Raw genomic sequence first — 20,111 nt, 5'->3', positions numbered from 1 at the left:
TGCTCTGTGTTACAGTATTCCCCAGGCTAGCAGAATCATGGACTGAATAGAAATTCCCCTTTCTCCGCACCCGTATTTCCTTTTGAAAAAGTAGTTTCTACTGATAATCAAAGATTAGCTATTATCCCCTGATGTTCAAAGCACTTCACAAATGAACACTCAATACATAAACAGCCCTGGCTAAACAGTTTTATTACAAGCTAGTTTTGTCAATTTCAAGAACATAAGACTGTCCACACCTGGAGCACACCAAGGGGCCATTTAACCCAATCCGCCTTCTCAGCTGTGGCCAGTAGCAAATAATTCAGAAAAAAGCCTAAGAACAGAGCAAGTGCAGAGGACTGATGTGACCTCCCAGGTGCCAACAGCCTGCTGCCTTGGGATTTCCCCAGCCAGGGAGTACACTGACAGCTAAGGAAACTGGGTGTAGTCCCAAACCTAATCTGTCTCTCATTTAGGAGAAGCAGCTTGTATCCAGCACGTTGCACCTCACCCTCCAGCTCAGCAGTGGGACTGCAGCTTCTGCAAGTTCATCTGAGTAAACCTTAGAGGCCGGTAATTGCGTAGAGATGAGGACAGATCTCGTAGTTACATACATGAGGAGCTATAAGCTGCACTGGGCTTTGCACTGTTACTTGCCATCGTGGTTCTGGTAAGAGGGCTTAAAGGTGTCTCTGGTGTCACTACGTAACCCACCATCAGTTTCAGGGGGCCCAGAGATCAGCCTTCCCATGGGGTGAGCAGCACAGAGTGCACCATAGACTTCAGTGGCCATGTGTTAGATGCATGAGGTACCTAGCTATGTCTTCACCTTACTATCATTGCGGTGTTTGAGCCATCACCTATATGTCAACACCGCCAAAGAGCATACTAGCTTATAGCATAAGAGTTTGCAAAGAGCTCTGAATCTCCCACTTTGAGTTTTCTCCTCTGAACGCAGTCACAAAGCACATACGAATTACTCCGCTTTTTGTTTTTCAGCTGAGATGACCAACTGAGGTGGCCTGCTCATCACCCGTGGTGACCCAATGACTCACAGTCCTTCCTCGCTGCACCACGAGAAGAGACTAGCCACACAGAGTGACGCGCTTTGCTAGGCACATACTTAATTTATAAGTGCTAATTAATTGAATAATGGGTTGGTTAGCAAGGCCCCTGGTCTACACTGTATGCAAAACACCATCTGGAAAACGGCTGGTGAGGTTAGCAAGATGGATGCTCTGTTAAATCTGATACCTTTGTAAGAGAATCTGTCCCTGCATAACTGATGAGACGGTATTTAACGATGAAGATGTGTATTTGTTCTCCAGGAGAACTTACGTGAGATAGCAAACGTTTGGTCACTGGGATGGTGATCAGTGTGCTTCATTCCTGTGACAAACAGTGGAATGAATTCCCTGTTTTAAATGGAAAGTAAGCAGTCTACTCAAAGCACTTTAAATGTCATCAGTCTCTTAGAAAGTGCACGTTAGTAGGTTGTGACTCTGAAAGCAATTTAGCTCTTCAGTGTAACTTGTGCCTCCACCTAGGCCCACTGGATGCACACAGCTGAGAACAGCCATCTTTACACCGATAGCCTTGTTCCAGGTCGGGGAGTTTCTGACTTGCCTCTGAACTGAAAGGCTGAAGCGCTGGACGGATATTGCTGTTTCAGTTCTTCCACGTTTATCTCAGGGATCACGTTTCCAGGAATCTGCTGCAGTTGAATTCCCATAACAAAATACCATAGGAGAAGTCACCCACATCAGGTGCTCACAACAGGCCTGCAAATCCTTCTCTCCCTTCTTAGCTTCAAAGCACACTGAAGAGTAGATGCACAGATATTGTTATGCTGCTTTCTAACAAGTGGGTACATGGCGGCATGTGGAAAGCTGGTGGCAGAAGAAAGAGCAGAATGGGCATTTTGCTGCCTTGGGTATGGCTTCAGGCAGGTGACGGCACCATCCTTTGTAGATGGCAGGCACCAGAGAAGGGTGCAGCTGGTAACCTCGCACAAAGCCACGTGCAGCTGCCCAAAGCCTGCATCTGCTGGGCCCTGAGAGAGAACAATGCACGTCTTGCCTCATGGATGGGTTTGACTGCATGGAGATGCTCCGGAAAGCTAATTTGAATGAACTTTTGCAAGCTAACAAAACATTAAAAAGCTTAATTAAATCACATTAAAGCCCCACGTGGGCATTTTGACTTGGATTTAAAGGTGTGCTTATTCTCTGCAGTATACTTCACCTCCAAAGCAAATTGAAGAACGTTTAATTTAGTCCACCCTAATTCTTACTAAAGGTGTCCACTATAATGCAGTTGATTCACCTACGTGAAATTCTTGCTTTTAGTTCACTGAGATGACTTTTTCCTGAGCTTTCTTTTGTAAAGAAGCCCTTCCAGAGAGAGAAGAAGGGACTTGTTTAGGATCATCCAAAAGAAGCTCCAGGAGCAGAAGCTGGGGAGCCCAGACATACACAAGTACTTAGGGAAGCAGCTTTTCTCTCCACCACCTTTCTGTCACTGCTGGAAAATGTTTTCTGTGGATCTTGCCCTACTGTACTCTTTATCTACCCCTACCACAATCATGCTTTGCTGCAGACCTGAACAGCAGAGGCAAGGTAGGATGAGCAAGCTAGCAGGTGTCCTGTCTGGCTGCAAGCAACACCGTACAGAAAATTCATGAAAATGCCACCGTCCTTCAAGACTGCAAAGTCTGTGGATCATTTATTCTGCCCTTTCAGCATAACACAGACAGTATAATTTCATTCCATTACTTCTTCAGTCAGCCTGATAGCTTATCTTTGACTGAAGCACAAAGTCAGGTATTTGCTGCAGTCAGAGTGTTCCAGGCATTTTGTTGGATGCATGTTTTCCATTGAAACCAATTTTCCTTTTAGTAAACTACTTTTTTAGATTTTCCCCTCTGATGGATATGCCTTGCTCTGCAAATCCATAGTCACTGCATTCTTGGGATTGCACCTTTGATGTGTAGCAGCTTAAAAAAAAAAAAAAAAGAGAGAGAGAGAGAGAACAGAAACCCATTGCTTTCCAGGGGTCTGAAATTATTAAATCATCGTGAATGAAATTTTCTCCGAACTGTAAGCACCTCTCTGATGACATCACTGCTATATCTAGGTTCTTGAGGACGTACAGTAGATCCATTTGTCCACCCCCCATGTCAGCAATGCTGCTGGAACAGGAACACCAAAGCCTTGGAGCTTTATAGGCACTGCGAAGCTCAGGCATTCTACAGGAGCCAAAAGGAGAGCCTGGCAGGCAGATTCAAGGCAGCTCTGAAACCCATGAATTTAGTCTCCTCCCTACCCCAATGGTGGTGTGAGGTTGGGCAGTGCAGAGAGAATACACAGAGGAATAAAGCATAAAAATGAGGAAGACAGAAATATATAGGATTGCCTCTGTAGAGTAGATAATTCACTCCTACAAATATTTTAATCTTACCAGACTAGACTTAACCACACAACATCAGCATCTTGGGACAGCATCTTGGGACCATCAGTAATACTCAGAATTTATGTATGAATTTTACCAGTGCTGGGTGTTAACACAATCAAGAAGCACCATTGCTTACGTTTTCCTACGGCAGAAACTGAGAGATGGTAAAAAGTGACTTGACCTTACTGTTTTCTAGGGAACTGGGGGTGATGCCCAGAAGTCAAATGATAATTACTGTATGTTTGGCACTCTGATTTACACACCTATCTGGCCAGAGCTCATGGGGTCCACAGCAGAGCTGAGTGCAGTGGTTAGGTAGAGAACTGTGGACAAGATCCTCTCTAACAACGCTCATAGAAACCCATAGAAACCCTCTCTATTACCAGGAACTCTTGGGCCCAGACCTTTACTCAAGCTTCCAGTCTGCTTTGTGGAAAACTACAGAGCTCCAACAAAGCCCTGTTGAAACAATGTTGGAGTTGTCATTAACCTGTCAGGGACTTATGCCCAGACCTTTATTATAGTACCCTTACGTGAAGCTGAATAAAACATAGGATATTCAACTGAGTCCTTGACAAATGCATTACGTTTGCCTAATTTTCTCATTTGCCACAGAAGGGAGTTGGAATTATTCCTTCTGAGCAAATGAGTTTTAGCTTTTCTCATTACCTTTTAATAATCTCTAGTGCACAGAATGAGAGGAAGGGTCTTTTGGCAATTTTGGCTGAAAGTAAAATGATTAAAGGTTAAAACTGAGAGTATGAGGGATTTAACCACCGTTGCAGAGAAGTTTCCATCCTGCTTCAGCTAGTCTTGACTGCATGAGGAGTTTAAAAGCAGCAAAAAAATGACAAGAGACAGAGAAATCTTTATCCAGGTAGTAGAATGGGCTGTTCAGGTGATTCACATAGGTTGATCTAATGTAAATAACCAACTTAAAAATGAAGGGTTTATCCATACATAGCTGTCACTTTCAGCCTCTGTTAAGTCAGCATATATCGCTCCAGTGAGTTAACTTTATGGCAGCATTACAGCTGTGAAGTCTTACATGTTTTAAGGCAAATAGAGGGACGTATTATATTGAGTGGGGCATCCCACGTACATGAATCTGTCATCTGACCTAAAGGAGTACACAGTCTCTCTGTTTGCAACTTCTCTGAATTGCAACTTCCACTGCACAGTGCCCTGCATGTTGGAATTGAAAGAAGCTCAAGTGAACAAACTTCAAGCACGCGGCTGGAGTATCTTGCTGATTAAAAATACTAAATCAGAGGCAGGTCAGAAGCCTCTTGTACACCCTCCTCAAGCCTAGACTTTGTAATAGATGCATACCATTCCTAGGAGTTCACCAAGGTCATTAGACTACTACCTAGGCTGGGTAGTTGCCAGAACCATGCAGGCTGAGTCACTGCCCAGCTGGACTGTATACCTTGCCATCTTTGCACTGCGTGATCCTTGAAGGTCTTTTCCAACCCAGATGAATCTGTGGGTCTATAAGCTGTTTGAGGTGGGACTTGCCAGTACAGCAGTACAAGCCACAGCTAAGAGCAGTGACAGAACGCATCCCCCAGAAGGAAACCAGTTATTCAGACAAAAATGCTTTTTTTGCTGACATAACTATGTCAACATCAGGGCTTTCACAAGCTTTGTTTTTTTTCACACTCCTATCCAGCACAGCTTCACCAGCAAAACTGTGAAATGTAGGCCAAATGCTCTGAGACAGCTAATCCTGTTTACTTATATAAGAGCAATCAAAGATGTATGGTTGATCACAGGTAGCAAACGTTGCAACATACAATAGCTCACAGGAGAAGGAAGCAGAACACACTCCATTTTGCAGTGTTTTCAGGGAAGCAGGGAAGCATTTGCTTGTGCACCATGCAGAGCGTGGGCAGGGCTTCAGGAACTTGAAGGTCACCCCGGCACACCTCCACACAGCATCGCCTGCCTCGCCCTGCTCTGCAGCTACGGGACACTGGCCCAGAGGACACCAGTTGTGACAGAGGCATGTGTACGAGGTGCACAGAGAGTGGGAGGAAGGAGCAGACCCAGTGCAAGCTGTCAGCAAGGCAGTCTTTCTGCATGGGTGCACGTACTGGCCCCCAGACCGCTCTTTGTGGCACCGTGGATGAAAGACAGACTTAAGGCAGGTGATGCCGCATGTAGTGTATATCCTATGGCAGACGACCTGTAATTCTTTGTCTGTACAATGTTAGAAAGCGGGGGTGGTGTTTTTAAAGATATTTTCTATACTGGAGCTAAGAATGGCAGGTTTCACAGTGAAGCTGTTGTTCAATTAAATGTGATTCAATGCGTTTGCAGATCTGACTGAGACAGGGAAGTAATAAAACAAAGATACTAAAACTTATCAGTAACTCTTGCCATTTCTTAATGACATTTCTACTCTATGCCTTTGACCCTCTGATAATTCTACTTCGTTCTCTGCTGCTGTAACATTTAGAAAATAACTCGAAACTTTATGCCAGTTGCTAGCTTATCATGTTTGCTTTACGACAGCCCAAGACAAAGGCCAATATATCATAAAATAAAAGTCCAACTCCATATTTAGACTCCTGAGTAGATGCCTTGCATTTCAAATGAGCAGAGATTTGCTCTCTCACTGCTTTTAATAGAAACTCAAGAGTTCCTGAAAAAATCAAGTCTTTTATCAAACTGTCAGATATGGTCTCGGGAACATAGCTTTTTAATGCAAATCAGAGGCAAAGGCCTTCAGCGAGTGCTGTGTCATTAGTACAGCTATTGGAGGGTGGGGACTCCTTAGTATAGGAAGGGACCTCAAGCAGATACTTGTGCTTCTGCTTTCAAATGGCTTCAGGACGGCTTTGCATGCTGTCGGGCTGGCTTAGCTGCATGGGCTGTACCTACCGCTGGAGATTGTTGGCCTACCTACCAGGCAGAGCAGCAAGGGGGCGGGCTGCCTTGCTGCCTTCCCTCTTCCATGCAGGGTCTGCGGGACAGGAACACCTCCCAGGTGGAAGCCACGAGTTCTGGGGATGTGCCTGCGATAAGGCTGCCGCTGAAGGACTCTTCTGGCTGCACCTGCTCAGTGAGCGAGCGTAGGCACGCTCCTACACCCCTGCTTTGCATGGGCAGCGCTTTCACTTCTGAGGTGAGACGAGAGCTAAATCAATGGCAGACCGATCTGGGCTATTGTAATGGAACTGAAGCTTGGGGTTATATTGGTATGGCCTTAGTTAAGTGAAAAACAACCTCCCCTTGACACATACAGGTAACCAGAACAGTTGCACAGGCATACAACTGTAGATCAGGCACTTAGCCTAAAATAATTCTTGGTGACTGAAAGAAAGGTGGGAAAATAGGCAGTAGCCTAAAAGCATATTGCAAACTTTTATAGATCAGCACTTCACCCCCCATGAAAGTTAACAACGCACACCTTGCTTTGGCCATCTTCTTCTTTATGGAGCAGTCCTCTCCACCCAGCACACTGAACGTGCCTGGTAATCCTGCTGCAATATTGGTTATTACATGTAAGGCCAAGCTCTGTTTTACCAAGGAATTTGTCCCAAGCTGTAACATGGACTGGACTTGCGTATACAGGCGAGGCAAAAACATGCAGTAACATGGTTAACAAAGAATTGCACTGTAACATGACTCCTTGGCAGAGATCTGCCTGCGTAAATGCCATTTGGGGCTTGATAGATGGAGGGAAAGGTTTTAATGCCGCTGCATTGTGCTACTGCTATCAACCTTGACAGATCCCACCGTGATTCCTTAGTGTTTTGCCTGAACCCCTGTGCCCTCTTACTATGTGATACTAGCCATAGTCCTGTCTCTGGGGGCAGGAAACCTCATAGGTAACTCCCTGAGGAATACCAACAGGAAGCCCAGGTCTAATTCCTGGTTCTGCCTCAAGATTTTCTCACCATTGCTTAGGAAACCAAAAAGGCGACATCTCTGTGCCTCCATTTCTCTTCTGTGAAGCAGGCAGGGCTAACTGCAGTTTTTAAGCCCCAGAAACATGAGGTGAATGCAAGGGAAGCTGTGAGGTGCTCAGGTGGGGCAGTACCAGAGACCACCATGGCTCACGGGACTGTGAACCCCATGGACAGTGCCCAGGGACAGAACCAGGATGAGCTTCTCCCCTGGCGCGCAGGGCAGGCGGCCGCAACTGAAGGTCACCCTGCCTGTGGAAGACCTCCTGCGTGAGGTGAGGGAAATGCAGACATTGTCTCTTCCAGCTCGCTCAGGCCCTGCCCTAGGAGGCCAGCAGAACAGATGGCTGACCAGAGCCTCTGGCCAGCTGGTCAGGGCCTCGCCTCGGAGGGGACTCTCCACCTCCCTCCATCCACCAGCCTCTTTGCATCAGGATCACAAAACGCCTTGGCCCAGCACAGCTGCAGAGCCCAACACCAGCTCCCAGCTCCCCTCCCTTGCTGGGAAGAAGCAGTTTCTCAAGACTTCCCTGAACAACCATACAGCGTGTTACAGAACAGCTTGTTCTACCTCGAGCCACACGGTTATTTCATCTTGTGGTGGGCCTTGGGGGAGCTACTTTATCACCAGCTGCAGCAGGGCTGAGCTATTTCCTATTGTTGATTAAGGAAACAAAAGTCTCCAGTCAGAGATTTTCCTGAAGACCTTGGGTGAAGCTCTTCCCCTTTGATTGCTCTTCACTGCGTTGCTTTGCCAAGCCTTGTTAAGGCTTCTCCATTGTTCTTCGTGTGCTGTCAGTCAATCACAATTGCCTGTACACACTGGCAAGCTTTGCGAAGACGAATATGTAATTGAGATCCTTAATTAACGCCATGTAACATTCAGATATATTCACTGGGGAAGGGACATGTGAAAAGAATCAAGCAAGAAGCCTAGCAGAGTGGGGGAAGGGGGTGGACCCCTTCCAAGGATTTTATCTGCAGAAAGATCTAATTAAGCTAGAATAATATGCAAGCTCGCTTTAAAAGAAAATGAACATCAAGACAAGCTGAAGCTAACAACCAGCTGTCTCCTCTTTGAGAGTTAAACGCATTAGCTCCAGAGGCAGAAAAGAAAGAGAAAAATAGGCTTAGGATTTGTGTACCTTAAAACACGTGAAACCTACACCCACTGGTATAACACTGCAAATCTTCCACCTCATTTGCATCATAGGGGCAGGTCTATTCACTGAAAGGGAATGTCCCTCGATTTGCCACTTAAAAACATAGGCTTTGCTGCCTGCTGTTGACAAAGCTAGTCCTGCCCTTCCAGGCACCAATGGCACTTCCTCTCCAGCACTGCCCAACCCAGCCCAGACTTCCTCTCCTGGCTTTGCTGCCTGGGGGATGGCTGAGACCCTACGCTGAGGGCAGGGTGACCAAGAGGTAGGTTATTCTGGATCTGGGACTGAGGGGAGATGATGCCACAGTGGTGACAGAGACCTCACAGTGAAGAGAAATAGTTTAAACTATCAGATAAAAAAATAAAGCAGGCTTTAGATAGCAGTGATTTCAAATGCATCTGTGAGTTCAGCACCTAAGTGATCTTCCCATGGAGCTGGAAACTTCATTCCTCTAGGGTGTGTCTACACTAGAAGGGGTTTTTCAGCATATATATATTGCTAGAGCCATGACAAAAATATTTCAGTAATAGAGATGCCATTCATACCACTGAAGGAGCTATTTTCTCAGCTACCTAAATAGACTAAGCTGTACATTTTTATTTTTGCAAGCATAAATGAAATCATGTTAGGGCCAGCACTGATATGAGTTGGATGTATATTCTCCCAACTAGTGCAGCCAGGCCATACAGCAAAAATTTTCAACATGCACATAATCAACTAACCCACATGCACATTATCAGTACCACCATTATACTTTACCAAGTCACTAAGGGAAAAACAAACCTAGGAAAAAGCATTCACTCCAGTATAAGAAGTCGTACAGCTCTGCTGAAGAGCCAACAGTAGTAACTCAAATTCTCCCCCACTTTATTTTACTTTTCCATTCATTGGTCTGTCCTCAGATGTCAATACCCTGAGGATGGCAATGGTTTCTTTATGGCTGCAAAGATTCTACCTCTGTCTGAGCTTTACCAGAAAATAAATTTCCACCCATGAACTAAAAACATCATGAAATCACAATCAAACCTGCATACACTGCAAGACAACGGAGAACCTGAGCAGCCCTCAAAATACAAACCAATGCAAAGTGCTTGGATTCCCCAGCAGTGGCTTTTCAGGGATGCACAAATTTATTCCCAGGGAGATATAGGGTTGTTAGTCCAGATGAAGACACAGATCAAAGAGCTTTCCCTCATTGCTGTAGTTGTCTATTAAACAGACACATAAAACATTACATTATTATAGACAGACTTGCCCAAATGTTTGCTCTCCCCTCTTCCTTGGTTGAAAGGTGGAAGTTAAAGTGTTTCTATATTCCAGGATTCAAGATTGTTTTTGCTTAAATGTAGAACAAATCAAAGGATTGATCTAGTTTTTCAGCAGACCTACTGTCTTTCAAAGACAAAGCATATAGTGCTATGATATGACCCAAACAATTTCCTTGCCCTTGGAAACTCCATTTGAACCCTCTCGGGTCTGGCTGAGATTTAACCACTCTTGACAACTTTCCAGCCCATTCACTTGGGCAATGCACTGAGAATTCAACAGCAAAGCAGGGAGTAAAAATTGCCAAATGCCCTCGTTCAGACCTGCTCTAATTCACAGCCTGATCTACCAGATTCATTTAGTGGAGGGCAGTGGGAATGGACTGGTCACTACCCACCAGAATATATATAGATAAAAATGAGATTAAAAATACAGAGATGTGAGGTCTTAATTATACTGCAAAAAGGAGAGTGCAACCACTAAAGCCAAGCAGGTTTTGAATACAAGGCTGAGCACTCCAAGTGCATAGAAAATGAATTAAAGGACAAGCAGGATAACAATGTATTATTGTACACTTTATATGCACATGTATAAGGCTGGTGTTATTATTTAAAAAAAGGCAAATAGCCTATGAAGAAAATAAACAGCTACACAGCAAGACCTAGACTCATAACTGACTCATCAAGACATTTACCTCCCCTCCAGTTATAATTGGGAGAAATTGTTTGAAATTTCTTGAGATTTTTATTGTGGTTTCTCAAGCTTTCCTAATGGGTCATATTTTAGCTGCAATGTAGTGTCTCTAGCCTTCTATTTAAGTAATACTTTGTTTTGGTGAAGAGAACAAACACGGCCTGAGAACAGACTGCAACCTCTTCCAGTCAAATTCACAAATGTAATTCTATGGCTTTTGTCTCCTGCTGCAGTCTGCTGCTGACAAAATATATTATTATATATGTGATTATTAAGGCAATCATAAAACATGACATATTGTTTGATTTTGTTACTAAACCAATAAAGATCCCCTCTCTGATTGGCAAATACCATCTTTGTCTACACTACATCTTTGTCAGCCCCGACTGGCAAAACACGTCTTCCTCATCAGTGGCATACCAGGATACTTCATCCTGGGTTTTACCCTTATACTCAGGAATGTTTGACATGACTATAAATAATTCAGCCCTGACACGTAGTTTTTCAAAGGCTCGGTCTCAGTTATAATGCAGGATAAAGCAAAGTGCCTGGCAGGAAGCAGGGAGCATGAGAACCATGCTTTAGCCATTTTCTTTACCTGAGTGACTTTACAATGAAGATGGCACTTCTGAGGCCACATCTTTGTGGGAAAATGCACCCAGCTGAGAAGCTGGAACAGGCAGAACCAGTGGAAAATTCCCCGGTACAACACACAGCCCCTGATGGGAGAGCCAGTGCCAAACAGTTAACACATTCCTGGCCTAAAGAAATTTCCTTTCCACAAGTCCTGGCTTGCTGACGGCAGGGTGATCTGAGACAACATGCTTACAGGCCACCTCTCCCACTGGAATGCACTGAAAACAGGGGTTAAAAAACCTGTAGTAAGGGAGTGAGGAGATCGCCGTCTCCAGGAGTACAAGCAGCATGTGAAGAAATTCAAAGAGGGAACCAAGGAGAAGTGTTTTTTTTTTTTTTTGTTCTTGTCCACAGCATCAGGTCCTTGAGACAAAAGGAATTCAAAAAAGAAAAGCAAATAACCCAGTTTGGCTTTGTCCTTCCAGTGTGATAGAAGTGAAGACGAAGTCTGAGTTCAAGGCTTAGGATTTGGTATTTCTGCTTGCTCCAATGAGGCTTCTTCGGTTTAATGGTGAACTCCAGAGCAGGAATCTCCTGCAGAAGCCTTGATTGGCAAAAGAAAGTGGCTACCCGTCCTTGCCTAATGCTCTTTGCATCATTTCATGCCAGTCCTCAGAGCAGGAGGAGCAGAAAAAGCTGTTCAGGATAGGATCACACATCTCTGGCCCCCTGCACGGCTGGACTCTGTCCAGCCCTACTCGCACATTGCCACGACACAAAGCGCTCAGCCAACGTGCTCCGCTGTGCTGACTGCTGTGCATTTAGCCCAATCCCTGTCAGCCAGGCAGAAATGCCCAGCGGCGAAGTGCGGCTGCTGCTGGAGACCACGGCCATTTACAGCAACATCACCTTTCCTTCTGGAGTTCAAGGAGAAAATGCTGCAGAACAGGACTTCCCCCTTGGCTTTTTCTGCTACCCCTCAGGGCAACAACTTGGGACAACAAAAGAGTGAAGTGAGAGTCATTTTTCTACAAGGACACTGCTCCCCTGCAAAGCAGGATCGTGCACAGCTGGAGGCCGATGTAAACTGCTTCCATCCTTCCGCTCGGCCTTGTGGAGGCACCTAAAGCCCCATGGCCACGCTGCTGCCCGGCCAGTCGCCCAGGCTGCCCCACTGCCAGGCCCAAGGCTGGCACGTGCTCTTTCCCACTGGTGCCAATGCCCTGACTTTCCACTGCCCACGTGGCAGAACGGGGCCCGTGGTCAGTGGGAGCCTGCTCCCTCACCCGCATGGCCCTTCTCTGCCTGGGCAAGGAGCCCAAGTAGGCACACGGTGCCAGTACCCAGTGGCTGCTGTGCCCCGAGGAGGCCCAGAGGAGGAATCTGCTCTGGTGCGGGCAGCCCGCTATGCTGACCAAACCAGTTACACCAGCACCGCTGTCCTCCCAGCCCCCATGCCGGGCTGGTGGGGACACGGGGAGGCCTCCAGGCAGATGACGGGTGGGGATGGGACCTGTGGAGCTGCTACGGCTGCCGCTTCATGGGTGCTCACCACAGGGCCCCTTGACCCACATGGTTTGGGGCCAGCCATTCCAGCCGCTGGTTAACATTTCAGGTTAAAGTTGTGGCATAAGCAAGGCTTTAAATGCACCTGTCCACAGCATAGTTAAGCAAGGGCCATCTAAGGAAACAAATGTGAAGCTCTCCAAAGGGCCTTAACTATTTGTGTGCTTCCCTCTTTCCACAATAAATACTGTTTTGAACCCCTGTCTGTAATAGCCTTTTGCCATCTTTCAGCCTTGGAGAACTTTCTAAAGATCCAGTGAAATTTCCCATGTCTCCTGCCTAGCTCCCTCTGAGCTTCTCTCTCTAATGTAACAGAAAGCCTGTCCCTTCCTTTCCTGCACATCCCCATTCCATACGCTGGGATCACACACTCATCTCAATTTTCCTGTCCATTTATTTTACTATCTCTCTGTCCCATCTTTTCCTCTGTCCCATCTTCTCCTCATTCCCTGTTCTACTGCTCTTCTTCCTCATTTTTCCCAGTTCCAGGGAAGGCAAAGCAGAGATTTCTGCTGCAGACTTGGTGGAGCTGGGACAGACGTGCTTCTGGGTAGGGACAAGGTCAAGGGAAAGGAAAGGAGACACAAAGTCTGACAGAGCAGGCATTTTTTTTCCAGGGCAGGCTTTTCTGAGGGCTAATACAGCAGGTAGGTGGAAAGCAAATGGTTCTCAGAGAAGCAACCAGTGTTTCACCAATGGTGAGAAGGAGCAAGCACAAGCGGGCCAGATGTGAGGCTCCAAGCCCTCCTGTATGTCCCAGTCTTTCCTCCGCTCCTGCTTGTTATTCTGCCAGTGCAAGCCCCAGACTGGCTCCTCAGGCTGCGAGACATCTGGCTTATGCTAAGGAGTGGACTTTTCATAAAATGCTGACATACTTCACTCATCCTTACAACACGTGTGGCAACACTGCCTCAACGATACACCTGCCTCAGCCTGCAGCTCACCTCTTATCAGCCCTTGTGCAAGCGCCTTCTGGAAACCCCAAAGCATTCTTCCTTGTGAAGCTGGCAGGGGACCGAAACCGGGTCAGGTCGTGAATGTGGATCACTGCTTCAGATGGCAATGTGCGAGCAGCTGCCCGAGCCACTCTGATGCTCGGCCTTTCCTCCCCATGCCCCGCTGAGCTGCGCTCCTGCAGTGTCCCAAGCTCTCCCAGGCGGCCAGGTGAGGGCTGTGCACCTTGGGCAGAAGGTCTTGGTGCAGGTGAGCTTACTCTTGACGTGATTCAGGTTACAATGGAACAGAAGCAAAAGCCTCACTTGCTACCTGGGAGCCGCAGCCAGGCAGCCCAGGCTGCACGTGAGGCAGACTGTGCAAGCATGGCAGATGAAACACGCTCCCAAGCCGTAACTTGTTGCAACACCGCTGGGGTTATAACCTAAATCCGTGGGCACGCATTGTGAAAACCAGGCAACGAAAAATGGCAAGAAATCAAACTGTGTGTGGGTGTCTGGGTGGCTCCTGTGTGCTGTAATAGCCTCTTCACCTCCCTGTGCTACTCCCATTGACCTTGACTTCAGCGAGAAGGCCGCCAGCGTAAATCAAACACAGACTAGCAGTGCTTAGCTGTCAAATTCCAGCTGGTGACTGCTGGCACACTGAGCAAAATGAGTCTTAGGCCTCAGGGGTTCATATCTTGGTTGCAACGGACCCAAATCAGCTGCTCAGTTATGGGGCTAAGATCTGAACAGGCAACTGAGACTGCTCTAACCCGAGAGAAAGGACAAGGATCTAGGAGGCTTTGGCATAACTGCCTTGCCACAGCCTGACACGCAACCTAGTGTTTAGCCCCCTCACCTCGCTTCACTGAATTTAGGGCAAGAGCTGTTTCAGCAGGGTACTGGGGGCTGGTACTCTGAAGCCTGTGCAGAGTTTGGTGACGTTACAGGTGACAGTAGCCCCGGAAGGGTCCACAGGAAAGAACCTGAGCCATTCCTGCACCTGCACTCCCATGGACCAGCACTCTCATGGCCACCTGGACCAGAGGCAGAATAGGCACGTTTGCTCCAGCTCTGCCTGTTCTCCACATCCCTGTGAGCAAGGCAAGGCTTGAGGCACTACGGTTGTGAACAAGTTAACTCTCATCAATGCTATATTTGCTTTAAAAGCAGCAGCATCTGTTTTTTTCTCACCTCCTCCATCCCCTGAAGTTCCTTTCAGGTAACAGGCCACAGTCAAGGATTCCTCATGATGTTAGCACAGGAAATCTTGGGTTAGAGACGGCTGCTGTTGTTAGGACAACGTGTAGCATAAATGCTTTCATTGCTGTGTACTCCCTGCCTGGTCCCAGCCACTCTCCTTCTGCTTCACGGCCTCTCTCCCACTTGACAGGCTGCAAATGAGGTCAAATGCTCTAGAAATGGTTTGCAGCACTTTTCCTATATGTGACAAAAAGCCCCAAATGAAAGCATTTCTCAAGTCAGCACCATATCAGCAAAGATGCCTAAACTGCAGTGTTGAATTAAAAGCAGTGCTGATCAAACTGCTGCAGTTGACTGACTTTGCACAGACCAAGCAGTCCATCAGAGTCTGTGAGGTGGTCGTTCACCGCTGTAAGGACCGACTGAGATGCCTTCCTTTCACACATCTGAATGGCAGGTTCAGTTAACAATAATCTGTGACTTATATTTTCACGGTGCACCCATTCCATGCAATTAGAACTAGTACCCAAAGAGTTTAGACCTCATGATTACACATCTCATGGAAAACATGGCCAGTAGCATGGATTTTTCTAGCACTGTCATGGGTCTTTCCTGCTTCAGATATAAGATTGCCACCTACTGACCAGTCCTCCCTACTTTGGGCTATACCCCAAACCCCAGACTTCCCTCCTAACACCCTCCATTCCCCTCCCATGATCAGCAAGACTCCACTTTATTTATCTTGCGATATCTGATCGGATTGCAACCAGAGGTCATGTAACTGTACAGCCCATTAAACATCGTTTCACCTGGGCAGATGCAAATGGCTCCATTATACTTAAGTCCCATTACTCACACAGCTCACCTTAAGCATAGGGCTATCATCTGAGCAAGGCAGTAAAGGCAATAAAAACGCAGCCTGCCCAAGACGTGGTTCTTGCTGGGGAGATCTGGATGTGGGAAGTATTTCCAGATAATTCCAGATCTGTTCTGCTTAATGGACAATGGGAACATATTGCCAGCAGCTAGATTTACATGTCTGGGACTAGAATATTTGGACATGTGTTGTTGGTTTGTGGTACCCTGTCCCTACCTTGCAGATGACACCAAGCTAAGTGCGTGTGTCGATCTGCTCGAGGGCTAGGAAGGCTCTGCAGGAGGATCTGGATAGGCTGGAGCGATGGGCTGAGGTCAACTGTATGAAGTTCAACAAGGCCAAGTGCCGGGTCCTGCACCTGGGGCGCAACAACCCCAAGCAGTGCTACAGGCTGGGAGATGAGTGGCTGGAAAGCTGCCTGGCCGAGAGGGACCTGGGAGTATTGGTTGATAGTCGGCTGAATATGAGCCAGCAGTGTGCCCAGGTGGCCAAGAAGGCCAACAGCATCCTGGCCTGCATAAGCAGCAGTGTGGCCAGCAGGTCGAGGGAAGTGATTGTGCCCCTGTACTCGGCTCTGGTGAGGCCGCACCTCGAGTACTGTGTTCAGTTTTGGGCCCCTCGCTACAGGAAGGACATGGACGTGCTCGAGCGAGTCCAGAGAAGGGCGACCAAGCTGGTGAGGGGTCTGGAGAACAAGTCTTACGAGGAGCGGCTGAGGGAGCTGGGCTTGTTCAGCCTGGAGAAGAGGAGGCTCAGGGGCGACCTTATCGCTCTCTACAGTTACCTTAAAGGAGGCTGTAAAGAGGTGGGGGTTGGTCTGTTCTCCTATGTGCCTGGTGACAGGACGAGGGGGAATGGGCGAAAGTTGCGACAGGGGAGTTTTAGGTTGGATGTTAGGAAGTACTTCTTTACCGAAAGGGTTATTAAGCATTGGAACGGGCTGCACAGGGAGGTGGTGGAGTCACCATCCCTGGAGGTCTTTAAAAGACGTTTAGATGTAGCCCTTAGCGATATGGTTTAGTGGAGTACTTAGTGTTAGGTCGGAGGTTGGACTCGATGATCTTGAGGTCTCTTCCAACCGAGAAATCTGTGATACTGTGATACTGTGATACCTGGGGAGCACAGGCTCTTAAATGACTTCTCATCCAAATGCATGTGAAAAGAGTATCGCTGCTGGAAACTTCTCACTGTAGCACAGTTATGTTTGTGCTGGAAAACCCAGCTATCACCACCCAATAAACCAGAAGAGTGATCTTGGAGGGATTCTTTTCAGCAAATGTCCAAAAACAGCAGATATTGCAAGAGGGTAGAAGGTCATGTAACACCCATGCTACAATGCTCTTCTGAGTCTTGTTTGTTACCTTCGGCAAGCCAGACACTCTCTGGTATCCTATTTTGCTGCTTGCTAGGCAGTTTCTAATACCATAGTGTTTCTTTAGCCACTTTTTGCTGAGTATCTCATACATTTTTGAGGCCTAGTTTTCTTTCAAGAGCTGGGGTAGCCGCATTGGTCTGAAATCTGTGCATTTCTGAGTTTTCTCTCTCATTTCAGTCACAGCCCCTGCCTCTGACTCAGAGTGGTGTTTCTGATAGGAACCCAAAGAGGGAGGAAACAAGAACAGATAGCATCACGCCCTCCTCGTGTGGGTTGTGGTGCAGAGCTGAGACAGAAGATGAGGAAGAGCCTGTGTCGGCAAGGGAGAGGGTTGAGCTAAAACTAACCTGCATCTTGGTGATTCCTCTACTCTAATGGGGTGCTGGAGCAGGGGTATGACCAGCCTCTCCTTCTCTCATACCGGGATCCAAACTGGCTATTACTAGTTCCTAACTATTGCAAGCATGAGCTGCCTGGCCTAACCTCCCAGGGCTCCAGACAAAGCTGTGCTAAGAGGCAATTAACGCTGTCAGGCAAGATGAGGGCAGGTTAGCATGGTAAAGGTCACGCACAGAGGGCACCCTGCCCTGAGCAAGGGTGACACTGTGTTTGCTTCCCTCTGGAAAGCGACATTAAGGAGAAGTTGACTAAGTGGCACAGGCTGCTTAGAGTAACTCTGAAACAGTGGTGGAAAGCTGAATAACTTTACTGGCAAGGAAGGATAGAGAGCTTAAGGATTTTGACAATAAACAACTGATCCTTTGACCTAATTCAAAACCTGGTCTGGTAGGAACGGATGGTGACTCAGCCTCCGAGGACTGATTAGTACTCTGCATGCCCGGATGTGCTGGCCTCAATCTGGTTCTTCAGAGACATCCGTGTGATGAAGAGCTCCTTGTATCTGGCACATATTGAGAGTTTTAGGAGGCCACTAGGCTGAAACTGAGTCAGCCACTTACTATTACAGCCAGAAAGACCTGATGCTATCCATACCAAGCTGTCCTTGGTATCCCAACCTACACAAGCTGGGACAAGAAGCCCCATACTTAGAGGTATTATGCAGCTCTCCTTAGAAAGGCTCCATGTGCATATGGATGTCCTCAAAATGTGTTCAAATGCTTTTCTTAGGTGCCTACAGCTTAGTTCCTTCACTCCCCATGGTGCTGCAGCTTTTAATAAAGTATATTTCTTGCCTCACTGGTTGCACAGTTTCAAATCTCACTTTTTGTCTCCACCAAACAAGGCGCAGCTACAGATGTAATGCTGTAACTAGTGAAGTTCATCAATGCTTTTGTGGTTTATTTTCCCAGGCAGTATAAAGAGCCACACCAGCAAAAAAAGTTCACAATGCTTTTGCCTGTATCACTGCACTTACCTTAAAGCTTTTGCTGATTGCAGTTGCCTGGGGCCTGGGGGTGTGGTGGGGGGTGGGGGAAAAAAGGTATTTTCCGCATTCCTAATAGCTCTATGATTTCCCAGTATGAGATAAGGCTGGGTCATGCCATTAATTGCTGTAACTCAGGACAGGCATCCCAGGGTAGATGGAAGGTAGACAGAGTCAGGCTGCCCATTCTGTGCACAGGACACAGCTTCACAGAAGAAACATAGAGCCAAAGCCCACACAGGACTGAATCCACACCATGGTTTTCGTCTTTTCAGTAGAGCTATTATGGTGAAGATGAGCTCTCATATGAGGCAGGAGCAGCTGTTTTTAATGCTGTGTGCTCATTAACATCTCTGATTAAAATGCCAAAATAAGCTGTTGGAAGGAAATAAAGTCTTGGCTACCTTCTGGCTAAGAATTCAAAGAGTTCCTGGTCAACATCTCAAGTTCACTAAGACCTCCAGCAACCAGACTCAGTGTTCATGACAGTTCTAAAAGTAGAACATCGTTCTCAAAAAACTATACATTTTCAAACTTTCCCTATACGTACTAATACAACACAACAAGAGGGAATCTCTCCTTGTTTCCAGATCAGAGTTCTCTGTCTCAATAGGGAAAGCAGGAAGAGGAAAATTAAATATTTTTCTTATACACCCTAGTGCAACAAAACAAGAGGGAATTTCTCCTTGTTTCCAGATGAGAGTTCTGTCTCAATAGGCAAAGCAGGAAGAGGAAAAAGAAATACATTACATTAGGAAACACTGAATGCAATATTTACCTGTCTAGTTACATATTTTTTTTTCTCTCAATATTCTTTGCCTCTTCTACTGCTAGCTGGCTTTCTGCATGAGGTCTTTCACAGGAGCACTTGACTCTTGATTTGGGAGCCAGGGTTGTAGTACTTTCTAGCTTTGCCAAGGCCCATCTGGGGAAAAAAGGAACAGCATGTGATTTTGCACCTTCTCCACATTCTTTTTGGACTTTTGCTATCTCAGCCTGTTGCACCTCACAGTTTGAATAACCCTGCTCAGCAGCCTAGTCATGGGTCAGGCATGTGCTCTTGAAGGGATTTTCCCTCTGCTTGTGCTCTGAAGTCAGAGTACGTAGGCATCTGGGTGCCCCTGGGTTTATATAACTCTGAGAAACATCTGGGCTTTAAAAATCCTAATACCTCAATTTGTTATGGAAATAAAGTACATGCTTGGTGGATAAGGATGCTCTTTGCAGCTTACACCACTTGTTGAGTCAGAGGGAGGAGTAGAAGGAGGAGGAGGAGGAGAGTTTGGGTTAACGTGCACTTCTCTGTCCCAGTTCTTTTGATAATGGTTCTGGGCAGCTGACTGTGCTCTTCCTGAAGCACATGGGAAACATCAGGGGACTGGTTCTGCCAGCCTGGCCGAGGCTCTCTGCACCAGCGCATGCAGAGGAGCGCACATTTCACAGAAGAATTTTTAGTGCTGGGGAGCTGACAAGACCTGGAGAGGGAAGGCACCTTTCCAGAAGCCACACTGGGCAAGCGTGGGGCACCCGTCCATCCATCTCTCTGCCAAAGCACTGCCAATCTGGAGGGAAGTTGCCTTTTGCAGAGGTGAGCACACTGCTTGCCCAAGTGCCCGGGCTTCCTCTTTCCTGCTGCCCTTCTGCACTGCTGGCAGTTTTGGGGCCACACACACCTGCGCGGCAGGAGCCCAGCCCAGCCAAGAGGAGGTGCCTGCAGGTCC

The 20,111-nt window shown here is 47.0% G+C and overlaps 1 protein-coding gene across 3 annotated transcripts in view; it reads right to left on the bottom strand.

Moving 5' to 3' along the window:
- LOC310892530 (uncharacterized protein) overlaps nt 1-20,111 on the bottom strand; it is a 164,812-nt gene that overhangs the window by 1,191 nt on the left and 143,510 nt on the right. For 2 of the 3 annotated variants that reach the window (XM_083820405.1, XM_083820406.1), the window contains one exon: nt 19,169-19,315. The exons of the other annotated variant lie outside the window; for it this stretch is intronic. The gene's annotated coding sequence lies outside the window, so the exon portion shown is untranslated. The remainder of the gene's footprint in view (nt 1-19,168; nt 19,316-20,111) is intronic. 3 annotated transcript variants of the gene reach the window in all.

Source organism: Anser anser (genome assembly GCF_964211835.1).
Source record: "Anser anser genome assembly, chromosome: 1".
Classification (NCBI taxonomy): domain Eukaryota; kingdom Metazoa; phylum Chordata; class Aves; order Anseriformes; family Anatidae; genus Anser; species Anser anser.
Note: the sequence above shows the minus strand (reverse complement) of the source record. Positions and strands in the feature narration are given on the sequence as shown.